Source organism: Eleutherodactylus coqui, chromosome 4, assembly GCF_035609145.1.
Source record: "Eleutherodactylus coqui strain aEleCoq1 chromosome 4, aEleCoq1.hap1, whole genome shotgun sequence".
Taxonomy (NCBI): domain Eukaryota; kingdom Metazoa; phylum Chordata; class Amphibia; order Anura; family Eleutherodactylidae; genus Eleutherodactylus; species Eleutherodactylus coqui.
The window spans coordinates 197,738,676-197,756,491 of record NC_089840.1 but is presented as its reverse complement, the minus strand read 5'-3'; the positions used below and the strand labels follow the sequence as shown (position 1 = coordinate 197,756,491).

Here is a 17,816-nt window from a genome sequence, read left to right as displayed (position 1 = left end):
CAGCATTTTTCTTTGCATCTGAGCACCAAAAGTCCCCATAGAAATCAATGGGGATGCACAAATGCATATGCAATACGCTAGGACATATGTGAAACACTGCGTAATTGCGCAGGAAAAAGAACACATCTGGAACTCGTTAGACTAATTAGCCATTTCACTTGGTGCATATCTTATTGCCGCACGCAAATGAACATGACTTTCCACAAATACGCAGCACTCAGGCACGCATACACTTGTGTGAATTGGGCTTAACAGTCGAAGAACTGATTTTTCTATTCTTTCCTTGTGATCAGAATGTGCAGTTATGGACGACCTTATGTGTACAGTGATAGAGGAAGGAAATAACAATGTGGCAGTCAACACGTCATACAACATAATTAACTGTTTTTGCCAACCAATTATGGAATTTGCATGCAAAGTAAAAAATATTGTTGGTTATCCGTGTTAGCACAAAATAGTGCAGGGGGGTGGAGAGGAGGCAGAGAGGGGGCGGGAGCTCAGAGCACTGCTCCCAGGTCTTCCAGCCTCCTCCCCCTGCAGAGAGAGACACCGTATATCGGCCGGCGTAAATACCCAGCCGGTATACGGTCTGAATGCACCCTTAGGCCGCTCTAACTTGGACGAGAAGATTGTGCGAGATTTGTGCGTCGCAATATGCACAAATCTCGCATGAATAGGAATTGCATTCTTTTAGATAGAGTCATATGCATGAGTGGCATGTCCTATATTTTCGCATTCCTCGAAATGCATCGCCAATTTTTTTTAATGGGACAGGAAAACACATCACATGGCATGCGAGGTGTGCGCAAATGCAATGCGTTGTTTCCCATTGAAAACAATGGGAAATACTTGCCGATCCTTTGACGTGGCTGAAGGCCGTGCCGGAGGATCACTACAACACAGAGGTGATGGGTGGCCACACATGGGTGTAAGTGGAAAAATGCTTTTCCTGCGCAACATATATGCGCAGTGAAGGAGTGTTTCTTGTGCCCATGCCTGCGCAAATGCTGAGCATATTTGCATTGGCACCGCTCGTTCACACGGGTGGGGGAATCACCTCCTCCTTGTGGGCATGCGCAGTGTTTTGAAGACCTTTGGTGCACAAATGCACACAAATATAGAGCATGTCACGTTTTTTTACCATGCGAGTGCAAAAAAGAACCATGAGAATGAACCCATTGAAATCAATGAGTTGTAATGGCTGCATATTGTGTACACAAAAATTGCCCATGCAAATACACCCGTGTGCCCGTGTACGCCTTGATGGTGCATTATTTGATACAGATTTTCTGCTGCGGACATTCGTGCACCATAGAGATCTTAGGCTGTAATAGCAAAAACACATAAAAACAATAAACAATAAATCACGTTAGTGGAGTGATTTTAGGTTGGCGCTGTGTTACGGCTTCAGGGCTCGGGCTGCTGGCTCTCATGCATTCTGCAGTCTAACACACATTCTGTAAGCTAGATTGAAGCCATCTGTGTGAAAGCTGAAGCTGAACCAAAATGGAGCTTGCAGGGGTACATTGAATCAAAAGACACAATCAAATCAACAATAGCTTTAAAGAAAGAGGAAGCTGCGAGTTTTACAATGTCTGATGAGTCAGATGTTACTGTAATGCCAGCTGAAGAACCCCAGTCATATAATAAGGGAGTTTACTCACTGCTGAATGTTGGTGTTATTACTGGCCTGTATATAGGATGGTAGAATTTGCTGGTTTTGTCATTTGATATAAAGAGGTCCTACCTGTAAATGCATGTAATGAGATTATTATATATGTCTTATATGGTATATCTGCTTCTCTACACACTCTGACATCGTCCAATCAGTCCTGATTATGTCAGTCAATGGAGGTAGCAACACTCTATTGACAATAGGAATTGTAATGTCTGGTTTACTACAGCAGACATATCAGGAGAGTGGACAGGCTTTATTTAAGGACGGATTCATATGAACGTATTTATACACATTAATTTCAATGGTTACGTTCACATTAGGCGCGTGCTTTATTTTCCTGCGTATTTGCGTAGTAAGGACTCCTTCACACGAGCGCATGCATTTTTGCAGTCCCTGCCCGCTCCGTAAAATCACGTGAATGAAGAAAAAAGGCGATCAAGTCCCAAGCTTGATTAGCATTATCTCATCCATTCGCACAACTGGTTGCGACATATTTGCGAAAATATACGCTGCAGCCCAGAAATCCCTGCTCAGCATTAATCCTCGGAATGACTTCTAGCACCTAAATAGAGGCACCTGTAAGCTTTTTCTCTGCGTTGGACACTGCTAAACTACCTCCCCCTCCCTTTTATTTGCAGCTCCCATAGGAGTCTATGCGAGCCGGCAGCATACATCGGTCGAAAGATAGAGCAACACCTGTCTTTTCCGGCAGCGTATAATTTCAGTCGCCAATTTCGGTCGCGTATGTGCTATTTTTTCTTCCTCAATGTTTTTACGCGGCTAAAAATCGCTCATCTGAACGAATATATTGGAAGCCAATGCTTCAGAATAAAGCCTAAAAGAGCACATAATGAACTAATTACACTAGTTGCCCATGAATGGGAGCATGGTTGCATGTTTATTTGCAGATGTGTAGGATTTGCGTATGCAGAAAGTACATGCGTGCGTAAATGCGCTTCTGTACATGTGACACTAGGTTAATTTGCTCCTTTGTGTCATCTTGTAAAGTAGTCCTTAAGAGTACTCTTACACAGGGGGCCGCTCAGTGAATGGAGGTGGAGCGGCCTGGGGATCTCTTTCGGCGGCCTCCATTCACAATAAGCAGGCAATTATTAATAGATGAACAACTGCTTGTTTAAATGGGAAGACAGTCGATTGATTTTTGGGTGAGCTGGAAACCAAGCAACCAACAATGAGACTTCACACGGGACAACAGTCACCTGAAACTGCTGTCTTCAGCCATTACTCGGGTGACTCTCAGCCCATGTAATGCACCCTAACTCTAAAATTCCTTCATCTGAACTAGAGATGAGCGAGCGTACACGCTAAGGCAAATTTTTTGAGCGAGTATTGCCTTTTGCGAGTACCTGCCCGCTCGTCTCAAAAGATTCGGGTGCTGGCGGGGGTGAGAGGTGAGTTGCGGGAGTGAGCATGGGGGAGCGGGGGGAAGAGAGAGAGAGATCTCTCCGCCATTCCTCCCCACTCTCCCCCACTGCTCCCCGCCCCCCACCGGCACCCAAATCTTTAGAGACGAGCGGGCAGGTACTTGCATAAGGCACTACTCGCTCGAGTAGTTTGCCTTAGCGAGTATGCTCGCTCATCTCTAATCTGAACGTTTCTATAGACAACCATTGGTTCGAATAGATGCAATTCTTTGACGCGCCTATTCTGCGTGAAAACGATGCCTGTGTGAAAGAGCCCTAAACCATATCCCAGATTAGATTAGAAAACCAACATTTTATTTTAGTATTCTGATATGCTTATCCTTTTTATGTGCAGCCATTTATTTAGGCGTGCTCACAGGGAGAAAGTTAAAGGGAACCTGCTTTCATAGCAGTAACCAGTATGAACAACCAGGGCACACATGAGCTTGCTAAAAAAAAGGCTTAATGCATCTTTAGAAATTCTTGCTTTTATCGATGTGCGCCCAATATGCTAATGATCTGCCTGCACCGGAAGACATGGTAGGAGTGATGCGCCACACATTTGTGGGATTTCAGCACTATTAACGCTGATGTACAGATCTGTGGGTGGCGACCAGCGGGAGGAGGGGCTGGATTTGAAGAGTGACTCGGAGATCTCTCAGCGATGTCTATTTGACTTAAGCCAACCATTAGCATATTGGTCGCACATTGATAACTATAGAATGGTACAGTTGGAAGGGACCTCCAGGGTCATCTGGTCCAACTCCCTGCTTCCCACTGCTTCTAGCCTTTCCTTGTGCAGATGAAAATAGGGCTGATCCCTCTTCACTGTGACAGCCCTCCAGGTATTTGTAGACAGCTATTAAGTCTCCTCCTAAGGGCCTTTTACACTGGGCAATTATCACTCAAAATTCGTTCAAATGAACAAAAATGTGTGATAATCGTTTTGTGTAAATGCAAAAAAATCACTTACTATTCGTTATCGCTGACTTTCAGTCCGCATAAAAATTATCGCTGGATCGTGGGCTTCTTGCTATGTGTGAATGCTCCCCACTCAGCGCTTTACATAGAATGTGAAGCACTGAATGAGAAGCCAGCAATCCAGCGGTGTTCTCTGCCTATTTAAACATTCTGCACCGGCATTAATGATTAATGACCTTAGCAGTGATGTCAGCACTCGTGCAGTCCTTTAGACGACTGTTGGCCCATGTAAATGGGACATTAACCATTCCCCATAGCACATGATTTGCAGACCACTCACCATCTTGGTAACTCTTCTCTGAATTTTTTCCAGTTTGTCTATGCCTTCTTAAAATTGGGGTGCCCAGAACTGGATACAGTATTCCAGATGAGGTCTGACTAAGGAAGAGTAAAGGGGGATAATTACCTCATGTGATCTAGACTCTCTGCTTCTCTTAATAAATCCCGGAATTGTGTTTGTCTTTTTAGATGCCGCATCACATTGTTGACTCATGTTCAGTCTATGATTTATTAGTATACCCAAGTCTTTTTCACATGTGCTGCTGCTTAACCCAATTCCTCCCATTCTGTATGTGCTTTTTTTCATTCTTCTTGCCCAGATGCAGGACTTTGCATTTCTCCTTGTTAAATACCATTCTGTTCATTTCTGCCCACTGTGCAAGCTTTTCTAGAACTTTTTGAATCCTCTCTCTTCTTTAGTGTTAGCTATTAGAGATGAGCGAACGTGCTCGGCCCCGCCCCTTTTTCGCCCGAGTACCGCGATTTTCGAGTACTTCCGTACTCGGGCGAAAAAATTCAGGGGGCGCCGTGGCGGCGCGGGGGGTTGCGGCGGGGAGTGGGGGGGAGAGGGAGAGAGAGAGGGCTCCCCCCTGTTCCCCGCTGCTACCCCCCGCACCGCCGCGCCTCTCCCCGCCCCCCGGCGCCCCCCCGAATCTTTACGCGCGAGTACTGAAGTACTCGAAAATGGCGGTACTCGGGTGCGTAAGTACTCATTACGAGTACGTTCGCTCATCTCTATTAGCTATCCCTCCTAGTTGCACTCATTCTGTGTCAAAATCCACATCGCATTCAGTTGAATGGAATAGTTTATATATATGTCACTTTTTGAGCAGAATCTACGTTGAGATCCACATGCGGATCGAATGGGGATAATCTGCGGCATCAGTACATGCAAATCCACTGCATTATGTGGCCAATCTACATCAAATTTGTCTGATGTGGAAAATGCCATGTGAACGCGGCCTTAAACCTCTAATCTTTTGGAGACGTTGCCTATATTTTAGAGGAATTATCTGTTTGACAGACAGCCGCATATCTGATTTTAAAACCAGGTTTCTGATATGAAATATGAGGTTAAATTCAGCTTGTCTCATGTGCTTACATTTTTCTATTTGTTCATTACCGCAAAGACATCGGTAAAGATCCAGCAGCGATAACTTAGAACTAAAGTCATGCTGCTGAATTGAAACTTATAAATTCATTATGGAAAAAAGCGATTTAAGATTGAGCTGTTCGGCTCTTCTGGGAATTGTTTGCTTTATCTGTCTGTATATGTTGAGATTATTTCAGAAATGTTGTAATGAGTGAAATAGTAGTGACGACTTCAAGAGACCCTCAGTGACCAGTTGGCAGAATGGCTTGCCGCATGATATCATTGGAGGAGAGTCTGATTAGCCTTGTTTGCACAGCCTACAGGATGAGAGAATAACATTTTGTAAATTCTGACAGCGGCATTTAAATCCCCCGAACAATGTTCGGGGGTCCCGCACGCCCCCCCCCCCCCTCCGCAGTGAGATCGGGGAAGCCGTGCAGGTGTCATGGCAGCCGGGGGACTAATGAAAGGCCCAGGGCTGCCTTAACAGGCTGCCTATCAAGCCATCCCAATGAGGTGGCTTGATAGACTGCCTGTCAAAAAGCAGAACACACCCCGATTTATATGGCTATTTAGCCTAATGAGGTCCAGAGGTGTTTTTTTCTAGCATTGATTTATCAATCAATGATAAATCTGACGCATTTTAAGATTGTCTAATCTAAGTTTGCACCGTCTGGCTTTCAGACAGTTTCTGCAAAAGCCCCCTAATGCATTGAGAGTACAGCACAAATTGGACCTGTAACTTCATCCTCCTGTATACTTTACTAATAAGTAACTGGATTGGTCCAGCACATGGCGTATACCAGAAAAGCCATGGATAATCCGTCTAATAGCTATTAAGCACTCATTACATGCAGCGAGCTGTCTGTTCTCCTATTTGCTGAGTTTCAGGCCCTTGAATCCAATAATGTCACCAGTGACTGAATAAGACAGCCATAGATGTTACTCTGAACTACCGAGCGCCTACTGTTCTACTGTATGATTTCCTATTTTAATTAACAGGTCAGATGGAAGATTTTTATGTAGACTCTTTTAATTAGGGCTGAATAGCAAAACTCAGGGAAGCAGTTTAATATAGAGTTTAATGAAAAGGAAATGCTATTGCCATGGCGCAGTATAGTGTGTGCTAATGGGATAACACTCTGTGCTGTGCCCTGTTTAAGCACTGATATATGCATTGCAGCAAAAGAGTTTGGAGGCCCATCCTTAAGGCATCTTTACCATTACACATTTTAGGGATGAATGAATTGCAAATACACTTGAATGCACATAGTTTATTTCAAATTATGTTCTCAGCTAGAAGATTGTGGAGGACAAGACATAATGGAGTTGTAGTTGCTAACAATGTTGTGAAAACTCATTACTGGTTTGTGAATACAGATGTGTTCCAGGAGAGATTATTAAGAAAAAACCACAAAGTGGAAGACCAATGAGAGCACTTCAGGAATTAATAGTGTAGATGCGCTTATATTGAGGAATGGTTTGGAAAATTGGGTTTCTTCTTTAAGGCCCAATGTCCACGGGCGGATCCGATTCTGCATGCAGGAGCCCACAGTGGAATCCAATACTGTCCACGGCTGAGGACACTGGTTACCTGTCTGGGTCTTCTGCGTGCTGTTCGGGTCTCCTATTTTCTTCACTGCAGATGTGTGCTGAAGCACCAACTGGCACGCAGCCACACATGCACAGTGGAGTTTGTTTTTTTTAACTCCTGCTTTCCTATGGAATCCGCAGCCCATCCGCAATTCAATTGCGTACAAGCCATGGTTCGGACGGCTTCCATTGACTTCAATGGAAGCCATCCAGACGGGAACCGCACTGAAATGGAGCTTACTGCGATTTGTTTTCGCAAACCCAAAGGTCCACAAAACAAATCTGCATGCTTTAATACATGTGTGGACGCACATGCTTCCTTATGGGTGGCTTGATTTGCAGATCTTCCGCATGGGTGACCGGCGCAGATTCCGCAAATCACATCCGCCCATGGACATTGGGCCTAACAGTTCTAAATTGGAAATGTGCATGATTTTGCACATAAATGTGCAGTGTTGGACTTTGTTGCCTAGGACCCATCAGTAACATTTATTCTGGGGGGCCCACTAAACATTTTTTTTAATGCAAACATTGCCTATTTAAGATGCCATACTCTGCCAATTCGTGGGTGTACAGTGCCTGCGCCATTCGTGTGGGGGATTAGAGGCCCACTCCTGGCTCATGGCCAACCAGAGGGGGTTCACTTGTTCCCCTGTGGGCCACTCTGAGCTGTAAATGTACATTATTTTGCACCCAAAAATGTAGGTGTGACTGCAGTGAAGCCACATATACACTGTCTCCACATCACAATCACAGTGAGGTTTGCACATGGAAATATCTCTAACCTACCTCTTTTCTGAAGGGAACAATATGTTCATCAGTGCATGTCATTTTCTGAAAGCATTCGGTAATTGCTATGAGCCATCATGAACACAGTTTGACCATTAAGCCTCACCAGAGGCTGTACAAGTGTTCTGCAACTCTTCTACTGTTGAAGAGATTTTACCCACCCAGTGTGATAGTAACCACTAAGATTTCTACATCTTCTAGACTAACTAGAGTAACAGTAAAGACCAAGAATATAGTGTATTTAAGTAAAGAAATAACTTGTTCCTATTTGCACCAAAAAATGTCTGCAACATTGTAGCGGGACAGAGTAAGCCTCTTCCATATGTGTTCAGCTAGGATACACCGCCTGCATAGAGCAAGTATATAAAAAAGGAGGCCTATGAGCACATACAACTTCATACACTAATAATGCGCTTGCTACAAGTTTGTTTAATAGTCGCTAGTACAATTTTGTCATACAGTCCAATTCCAATGCAATTCTATCCGTTCAGTCGTGTCCGACTCTGGGACATTCTGTAGGCCAGTCCTGTCCACACTTCTCTATTCTTTACGGCTGCTTTCAGTTGCCTGATGTCCATTCCTGTGTCCTTCTGAAGGTGTCAGCCAACGTGTGTTTTCTGTCTTCCCTGTTTCCTTTTACCACTCACCATTCCAAGTAGCATCTCTTTTTCCAGCGAATTTGCCCTCATCACGTGTCCAAAGCAAGTCGGTCTCTGTCTAATGATCTTGTCTTCCTCGGACATCTCTGCTTTCTCCATTGACTTCATTAGGGAAAACTGCAAACCATGGAACTGGCATGAATAAAGCATTTGTACGCTAATGTTTTTTTCATAGCAGGAGATGTTAAAACACATCCTATAGTAGCAACAGACCATGGCCACAGATGACAACAGAAAAAAACCACTTTAAATACTGCATATATTAGCATATGGTGTCGCCAAAGTTGTTGTGCCCCACCAGTACTACATATAAACATAACATTAAATAGTGGGCCAATCAGAAACAGAAATGTAAGTTAAAGGGGTTGGCCAGTTGAAAACTATTGAAGGACCTACCTGCAGGATAGGCCATCATTAATAGATCGGTGGGAGTCCAACGCTCAGGACCAGTGCCGATTAGCTGCGCTGATTTCTACAGGAAGCAGATAGCTCTGTTCTGTAGTGGCCAGGCTTGGTATTACAGGCTGAGTTCCTATTCACTTCAATGGCTACTTCGCCTGCAATGCCAAACCTGGCCAATGGAACGAGAACGAAGCTGTCTGCTCTGTGCAGGAGCGTACTGGTCTGGAAAACAGCTGATCAGCGGATAGGCCCATCAATAGTTTGCAACTGCACAACCCCTTTAAGGAAGGTGACAGACTTTACTTGAAATCAAAAACGCTTATGACAACAGTCTAGTTTTCAATAGGCATTTAAAATAGCAATTTTATTAAAATGCACAAAGGGAAGCGGTTGTGCAAGCATTGCAAAGCAGTATGGGCATATACTCGTAGTACTCTGTACAATAAGTCTGGGCTCCAACTGAATTTCCAGTTTTTACTTAGACTTTAATATACTGTATTTTAGTCTGTTATTGCCATTTAAAAAAGGTTCATAGAAGTCATTTCATATAGTGTCAACTTGGACATAGAGCTACTGGGTTATCAAAAATTATTTCTTATTAACAATGCAAAGTGCAGTCGGCACAGCTCTCCGAACCTTTTTCTGCAGGATCAGCGGCTAAGGTGGATAACAAGTGGTGCTCCAACAAGTAGAGGTATAGTTACAGTCCAAGCAAAGATAATGAAAAGCGGCACTCAATGCACAAGAGGGAGGACAGAGTGCAAAAGAAAGTCCTCCCTCCTGTCTATGTGTTCTTGAATATGGAATAAAAAATATCGCTGCGTGGCGAGTGCTGCTTTTCATTATCTGTGCTTGAAAAATTATTTCTTATTGGGCAAATCTTGAAAATGTAAGGGGTTCTCCTATGAAGACAACCCCTGTTCATATGGACTACTAGTAATTATTAGGAAATTATAGTACAAGTGTTTCTGGTGACACACAGCTTTGCTACATGCACGTTACACACACAGCTGTGGTACATGGGCGTGTGACAGACACACACAGCTGTGCTACATGCCATGCGCCTGACAGACAGAGCTCTGCTACATGACATGCCCGTCACAGACACAGCTTTGGTACATGACATGCACCTTACAGACATGACATGCACATGGTACAAACACAGCTCTGCTACATTATATGCGCATGATAGATACAGCTGTGCTACAGTACATGCGCATGTTGCGAACTCAGCTCTGCTACATGACATGGGCATTACAGACACAGCTTTGGTAAATGACATGCGCCTGACAGACATGACATGCGCATGGTACAAACACAGCTCTGCTACATGACATGTGCATGACAGACACAGCTGTGCTACAGTACATGCACATGTTGCAAACTCAGCTCTGCTACATGACATGCACATCACAAACACAGCTGTGCTACATTACACACATCCATGCTGACTATACACATTAAACGCACACATGACATACACAGCTCTACAACATTTATGCTGACTGCACACATGATATACAGCTCTTGGATACAGTGATGATCCACTGGTCATGTGATCCCTGACTCCACCCACACAGGTGATCACATGATGGTGACATCATCACAGGTCCTGTACATTGTGTTGGCTTAGCCAGTATACAGTACTACCAAACTCCAGGATGGCTCCTCCCACAGCAGTGACATAACCACAGGTCCTTCAGCCCACTGTATCTCTGGTGATGGTAGGTCAGTGTCTCCTGTCAGGACCGCTGAGTTGTGTCTTACATAATAAAGGCTTAGTTGTATTCTCAGTGTGTTAGGACCTGCCATAACGGTGCCAGGGGGCAAAGCTACAACAGTGCCAGGGGTTGTGCTATGTCATCACCAGGGGCATGGCTATGATATCGCCAGAGAGTAGGAGCTGGATTCACTCACATACTTACAGACATATGGTCGTTAGTAGTTTGATTAGACCATATGGATGTCATGGAGTCATTTAGGACCCCCTTCTGTGGTTCAGTAGTCTCTGTATTTCATTTAAATGGATATTACTAGATAATTTATTAATTTTATAAGCAACCCATGTTAAAAAATTACAAAAGAGCTTATGCTCACCAGTCCGCGGTCCCCGCGGCTCCAGCACCATCTCTCCATTTTTCCTTCTGGTACTCTGTTTACAGGCTGCAGTCACACCGTTAACATGACATAACAGGCTGCGGCAGCCAATCACAGACCTCCTATTATTTTTTAGCATGAGCATCCTAAAACAGAATTAGCAGTTTATCCCAGAAAACCCCTTTAATACATCTACATCTCTCCTATAGTAGCCACTACAGAAGAAATGAGTAGCCAAGGACAACTTTCCCAATCAGCTGTTTGTGGGGGTAGCGGGACCCCGTAAGGGATTTCTTGTGATGTAGCGTTTCAGTACTTTTAGTGGGGGTGAATCACCTTGAAGGCAAGGTGAATCACAATGACCACCTGCCATAAGTAGAAATAAATCTTATCAGAGGTTTCTGATAGAGCCAGTCTTCTCCTTCCATTCTTGCAGAATTCCAGATTATCTGGACGTTCATTCAGCATCTTTATAAAGGACCCGTTTTTCTGAAATCTCTGAATTTTCAGTTTTGTTTTAATTGGTGAACTAGGCCTTTTTGTGGTGGAAGAATATTTGGGCTTATTATACTTGCCGTAGTTCTTCAGAGCAATTCTTCCTAGGTCACATGGAACTCCATACAGCAATGCGTGCTATATGAAAGAACATGCTAACAGTTGACTGCACACAGAAGAGATATAGGATGACATTTTGGCAGGCCTCCTCTGTAATAATCACTGTGCAGCAGTTTGTCTAGTGCTGAAAAAGCAAAGTTTCTGTAAGGTTCCGAAGAGATAAGAGTCCTTTATTTTTAACAGTAGTGTCAAAGCACTCAACCGTTGGATGGCTTTTGTGACAAGCATCCACTTAGTTGATGGATAAAGAAATCCTTCCAAAAAGTTATAAGGTCACTGCAGCATAGCAGACTGGTCACAGTTAGGAAATGAGTCCACCATATGGTTGTGTTTTCGAGCTGGCAATTAGGAGAGAATACACTACATACATTGCATAGAGGGAAAGAGGTTATTGTCGGACAAAATACGGTCACGTCGCATACAGCGTGTTACTGATAGTTGTACATGCACGGAAATCTGCTCACGTGTGAATGAGAACAATTTAGTTTTTTTTGGTTAATAAAGTATCTAATACAGAATCACTTTTTCATATAAACGTATTTTTAATGTTTTGCATATCGCAATATCCTTTGGGTCCAGTGGTTTTATGGCCTTCTTTCGCTGCACCATACAAACTGTGTCTGTACCACATTTGCATGGCATGGTCCACCAAGGTCCACCAACTTTACAATGAATCCCTTTATTATGTACACATTGTATGGCGGTATTATTTTTCCACTGAATGAGGTCTATTTGGCAGTGGAAATATATGCAGTGTTATGTGGACACTAAAGGGCAGTGGTGGCGAACCTATGGCACGCGTGGCTTTTTAGTTTGATCAGGGGTAGATCAGCATCTAAGAAGACTCCTAGGCAAACTTGGGTCCAATTGCTATTTTAAACAGCATATGGACAATAATTATTGCTTCACGGTACAGACTGACATTGCCATAACCACAATGCGGCCAAAGTTCCACCCGTGAAAGCCAATGGCTGCACTGTCTTGACGGAATTATTGCCAAGTTCCCTTGATTATTGGCCAACACTGGTGGGCAGTGTTATGGCTTCATTGCAGTTATCACAACGTTGGCTAGTACCACTTTAGTGCTAAATAACAGTATTACAAGTGCCCCTGTAATACTGCCATATTGTGTTACATAGCAAACTTCCATAATAGTGGCAAAATAACAGACATATGTAGTGTTTAAATCATAATGTGGTAGAGTTCCTCTGTCAAACCAAGGCAAGGGGCATGGTGGGTACATGGTCCATTCTGCGCTGGTCCATCTGAAAGCAGTAGGATAGTCTGAGAACCTGGAGAACATTTTACCTAACCGAAGAGGGGAAATGGAGTCAGAGAAAATGCAGCAGAAAGATGAAGGAGAAGGGCACCAGGTTCTTTATCTCTATAGTCAGCATTTATTGTGAAATATTTATTAGGAGTCACTTGAGGGTCACTTTAAAAAGACTTTGTCACCATCTTTTTGCACCCCTCTAAGGACAGCACGAGATAGTGCCTGTCAGACTGATTACAGTGCTATGTCTGCTGTGTGGATCTATGCAGTAGCTTTTGAAAAATTAGCATTTCATTAGGAGCAGCAAATACATAGAGGACTACTTAAAGTAGTCCTGGATGTTCGTGCAGCTGCAGCTTGTTCAGTCCACCCCTCCCTCAAGCAACTGATTAACTGCTGTCTGCCTATTTCTGTGCTTAGAGACATAGAGCTGCCAATCATCAGCTGGAGGGTGGGGTGGGTGTGGATAGGCTGCAGCAGATTCAGGACTACTTCTGTGTCGGGTTTCTAGGAATAAAATGCAAGTTTCTTCCAAACTACTGCACAGGTCTACGCAGCAGACATATCAGTGTGACAGGCACTACCTTAGGGTGATCTCAGTGGGGACTGCAAGAGAGGCTCTTTAAGTTCATGTGTGAGCAGTTCTACACTTGGTGATTACAGAAGTGTGCAGTTATTTCCCATGAATGCATGCATTTACAATTATAGCAACCTATTACATTCTCAACGATAGAAGATTAATGAAGAATTCTTTTGAATGAATGTCTTGGGTATCCTACCCTTATTGTGTTGTATAACGTCACTTGACCTATATCCAATTGCCACTGTGACCACTTTAAAGAAAAGCAAATAGCTGAATACAAAACTGGGTCATCTTCTCTAATATGCCCAACATATACAAGCAACGAATACACAGAGATACAATCTGGCCTTGCAGCAACAGTATGTTCTCCCGCTAATTGTTAGCATTCAGATAACGATGCAAAGCAGTTGTGCCTATTGTTTATGCTCGTACATATAAATATTACATGGCTATTGTTTCTGCGGTATATATTACTGCTTGTATTCCTGCATTCTGCCATCATTATCAGTAGTCTCCATAGGCCCTGGGACATACAGGGATTAATCATACAGCTATTGGTTTCAGTGCCACAGGGGCTGAGCCATTTGCTGCATATAAATCCCTATACCCTCTGGCACAGAGGCCAGACTCGTCCTATTGTTATGTGTGTCTCTATGTTATTCTGTATCTGATGGACTGGAGAGATTGTATCGTTTATAGTATTCATTCACTCGGTGCTTGTGATTTCAGAAAGGACTAAAGATAAAAATGCACTGACGATAATGAAGATTCTTAAAGCTTGACACTTCTTTTCTGGTCTTTTTTGTTTATTGAGCATAATAAACGGTGAAATCGCAAGATGAATCTTAATAGAGACAACCATTGTCATTCACGTCGCACATTGCTTGAGCTTGGTGTTTGCTCTCCGTTAGAATTAACTAGTAAAGCTCTCTTGTACACATTATGGAAAAGTTGGCCAGATCCTCAACTGTTAGATGTGCATGAGGACGTCACGAATTTTCCGGGACAGATGATGTCAGGGAGTAAAGAAGGATTGTTCAGCTGACAGCTATTAAAGATATATGGACACCTTAGAGGAAACCTGTCATTTATGTAGAATGGTAGAGTTGGAAGGGACCTCCAGGGTCATCGGTTACAACCCCGTGATCAATGCAGGATTCACGAAATCATCCCAGACAGGTGTCTGTTTAGTCTCTGTTTGAAGGAGAACTCACCACCTCCCGTGCTAAACTGTTCCACTCATTGATCACCCTGATTGTCAGAAAGTTTGTGAAACACTATAAACAACATAAAAGAATCTAAACAGGATAAAATATCAGAAAGGATGAGGGGGAAGAAAGGGAAAGGAAGGGCAATAGTGCAACGTCACTGGTAATCCCATAGGTTGACATAAAGGCAAAGGTTATGAACTAGTTGAACCCTTGGATAACAAAGAAACAAAGCAGACCCTTTTTTAATAGTAGGGCAAACATAGACATAGACCCAGCAAACATATGCAGAAAGGCTGCCTCCAGGGGCAGGACCAGCAATGTACCACAAGTTTGACTGTATATCGTTGCCACATCCCTCCAAAGAGCAGTAACTGGGGGGTTCTCCTACCATATATGGACCATGTTACCTATAGCGCTAGCACAAGTGGGGAGACCTGGTCATATATTTTATGTAACTTCTCTGGCGTTCTGTACCATTTCGAGAGCATCTTATAGCTTAGCTCCTGCAATTTGCAAGACACAGCTAATTTGTGTCTTAAAGACCTTGTAAAAAGGATTGACCCAGTTCCCTTTCCCAAGTAGTACTGAAACCCGGACAAGTGTCCCCTGTCTCCCCCGTCAGCAGTAACTGATATAGCACAGAAATTGCATGTCTAGGAGATTCAGAAGACATACATAATTCCTCAACTGGAGTCATTTGGTTAAATTTATCATCAGGGGTCAGGGACCTCACAAAACCACGTAGCTGGAAGTATTGCATCCACACTCCTGGAAGGACCACAGCCCCTCCGAAAATGACTGACAAGGCTTTCAGACCTTAATACATCTCTCATACGCAGAATGGAGCACTTGGTAGGGTAACAAAAGGGTGGTACTCTGCACTGTGGCTTCGAACTGAAGGTTTCCCACCAAAGGGGTGAGAGGACCTGGTGAGCAGATCAGATTGCATCTGCTAGTGAACCCACTTCGTAGTTCCATAATTTGCTTGAGGAAAGGGGACATAGCAGGGTATTCTCTGAAGTAGTACCTCACACCAGGGGGAGGTAAATATAACACTTACATCCCCGGACTCAGCAGGTCACCTACTTTCAGCCCATAAGCTTATGTTATAGGACTAAAAGTAGGTGACAGTCTCTTTAGGTTTACCAGCAGTCCATCTAAAAGCACAGAGTATATAATGTGATATCACAATAATTGCTGCAAAATAGAAAACTCAGCTCCGCTGCCTCTAACCAATGCAGTTCTGCCCCATCTGACAATTAGAGCAATTTTAGTGGAAAACAGTACAGTAGTCCGACTGCTGACTCGGCGAGTTGCATAATGTGGGCTCTGTGCACATTTTCTATTCTTCATCTTCTGTGTAAAACGCACAACCAGAACTAGACGTGTCCCATCTGGCAACCAGTAGGCAATTCTTCTCTCTTCATAATAACTCAGCTTGTCACATTATATCGCTTTGAGCACTGTGGGCATATTCAACATCATGTTGTGTGTGATTTACAGTAATAATCTTTTAAATGGAAGAAATGGGCAATAGTAAAATTACCGAAATAACACAACAAAATCAAGACATATAGAGCAGGAAAAGACCACCTGCGGTTATCCATATGCTCCTTGCCTTCTGTTAAGCAGATGCCTGCATAGACCAGTCATATTAATAAAATATATAAATGATTTTTTTGGTTAAATGTAATGCTTTGAGTAAAGAAGATGCATTTTTGTTTGGGATCCACAGGGTATCAGCATGTGGTGAGTCACATGCTTTATAAAGCAGTTAGAAGAAACAGGCTCCAAGCTAATGGGAATACTACTATAATCAGATATTGTGTGATGTGAGATCACTGAGAAACCTTTACCCCTCTGTCTGTCTGGATATAAATAATCCACATTAGGGACGGTTTTACGTCTGCGTCAAATGTTCCATCACAGATCCGCCTCAAAAGGATCTGTGACGGGACTATTGACTATAATAGGATCCATCCAAAAGCCGGGCATCTGGGCGGAATGTGGACGGACCCCATTACAGTCAATACGCTCCGTCCAGGGCTGTTTGATTCTGTTTAGAGACGGAGCAACTCGACCACAGGGATTCCCCTTTCCTGCTCGCCTCATGGAGTAGTGAAGCGTAACCCTGAGCGCTGATGTAATACCGGCCTAATTTAGAGGCATTTACAGGGTCAGAATAACCTGCCATAAGAGGATCCTTCCCCGCGTTCTGATGAAAAGTGGCAATAGATCCAACAAGGTCCAGCAGAGCTAAAACCTCATCCAAACTTGACAGCAGAGCAGCTCAATTGCTGCTGTGACGAAATGGTTGGACAAGCCATTAAGGCATTTAGGCTTCTATTACGCAAGTGTTAGCGGTAGACATTAGCGCTCATGTTTTCCTTATAATTGCTGGGCTGCACCTGCAAGCGTTAATCATGTGTTATAGTGCTATTTGCCAAGCAAATGCAAGCACTAGTGGCAGCCACTAGTGCTTGTGCTATAGCACGTTTAGGGTCCTTTTGCATTGGTTGATTGGAGCCACATAATGAGTACCAGTCGTTTAAAGGGCCTTTACCCAGGGCTTTCAGTACAGTCATTCATCCCCCCTAAACTTTCATCATTGTCGGCTGCATATCTCCTGTTTATATGGGGGATGTACTCCTGACAATGATTTTTGGCACCCCACAAAAGATGTGTTAGCGCCTAAGTTCATATACCCTATAGTTTTCAGGGATAAAAACTTGGGCAGGGGTATATCTATATGGGGTGTTGAGGATACAGGCCTGAGAGTGATGAGCGATTAGTGGAATAATCCATTTGTGTCACTATCAGGCCGATTCCACGAAAATCATTGTGAATCGGGATGGTTGATTCCAAATCCCCTTAAAGTCAATGGGAGTAAAAATGGGGTTCACTAATTTGCCCTCCATAAGGTCCCCAATGTAATCATAGCCCCCAAAATTGCATGGGAATACAGCCACACCTGGTCAAAATAGTGTATAGTGATGTAGGGGTTAATCATAGCACAGGAGTGTCACTAAAAAAAAAAAAGGCCCACATAGGGTCTCCTAGATCAAAAATTGCACCAAGAAAGACAGCAAATGCAGTGCTTGTTTTAAAACAATGTCATGAAGTTTACAAAGAAGAAATC

General features: G+C 43.5%; 1 protein-coding gene across 2 annotated transcripts in view; it reads left to right on the top strand.

The window, feature by feature from the left end:
* PSD (pleckstrin and Sec7 domain containing) overlaps positions 1–17,816 on the top strand; it is a 216,582-nt gene that overhangs the window by 147,790 nt on the left and 50,976 nt on the right. The window lies entirely within an intron of this gene.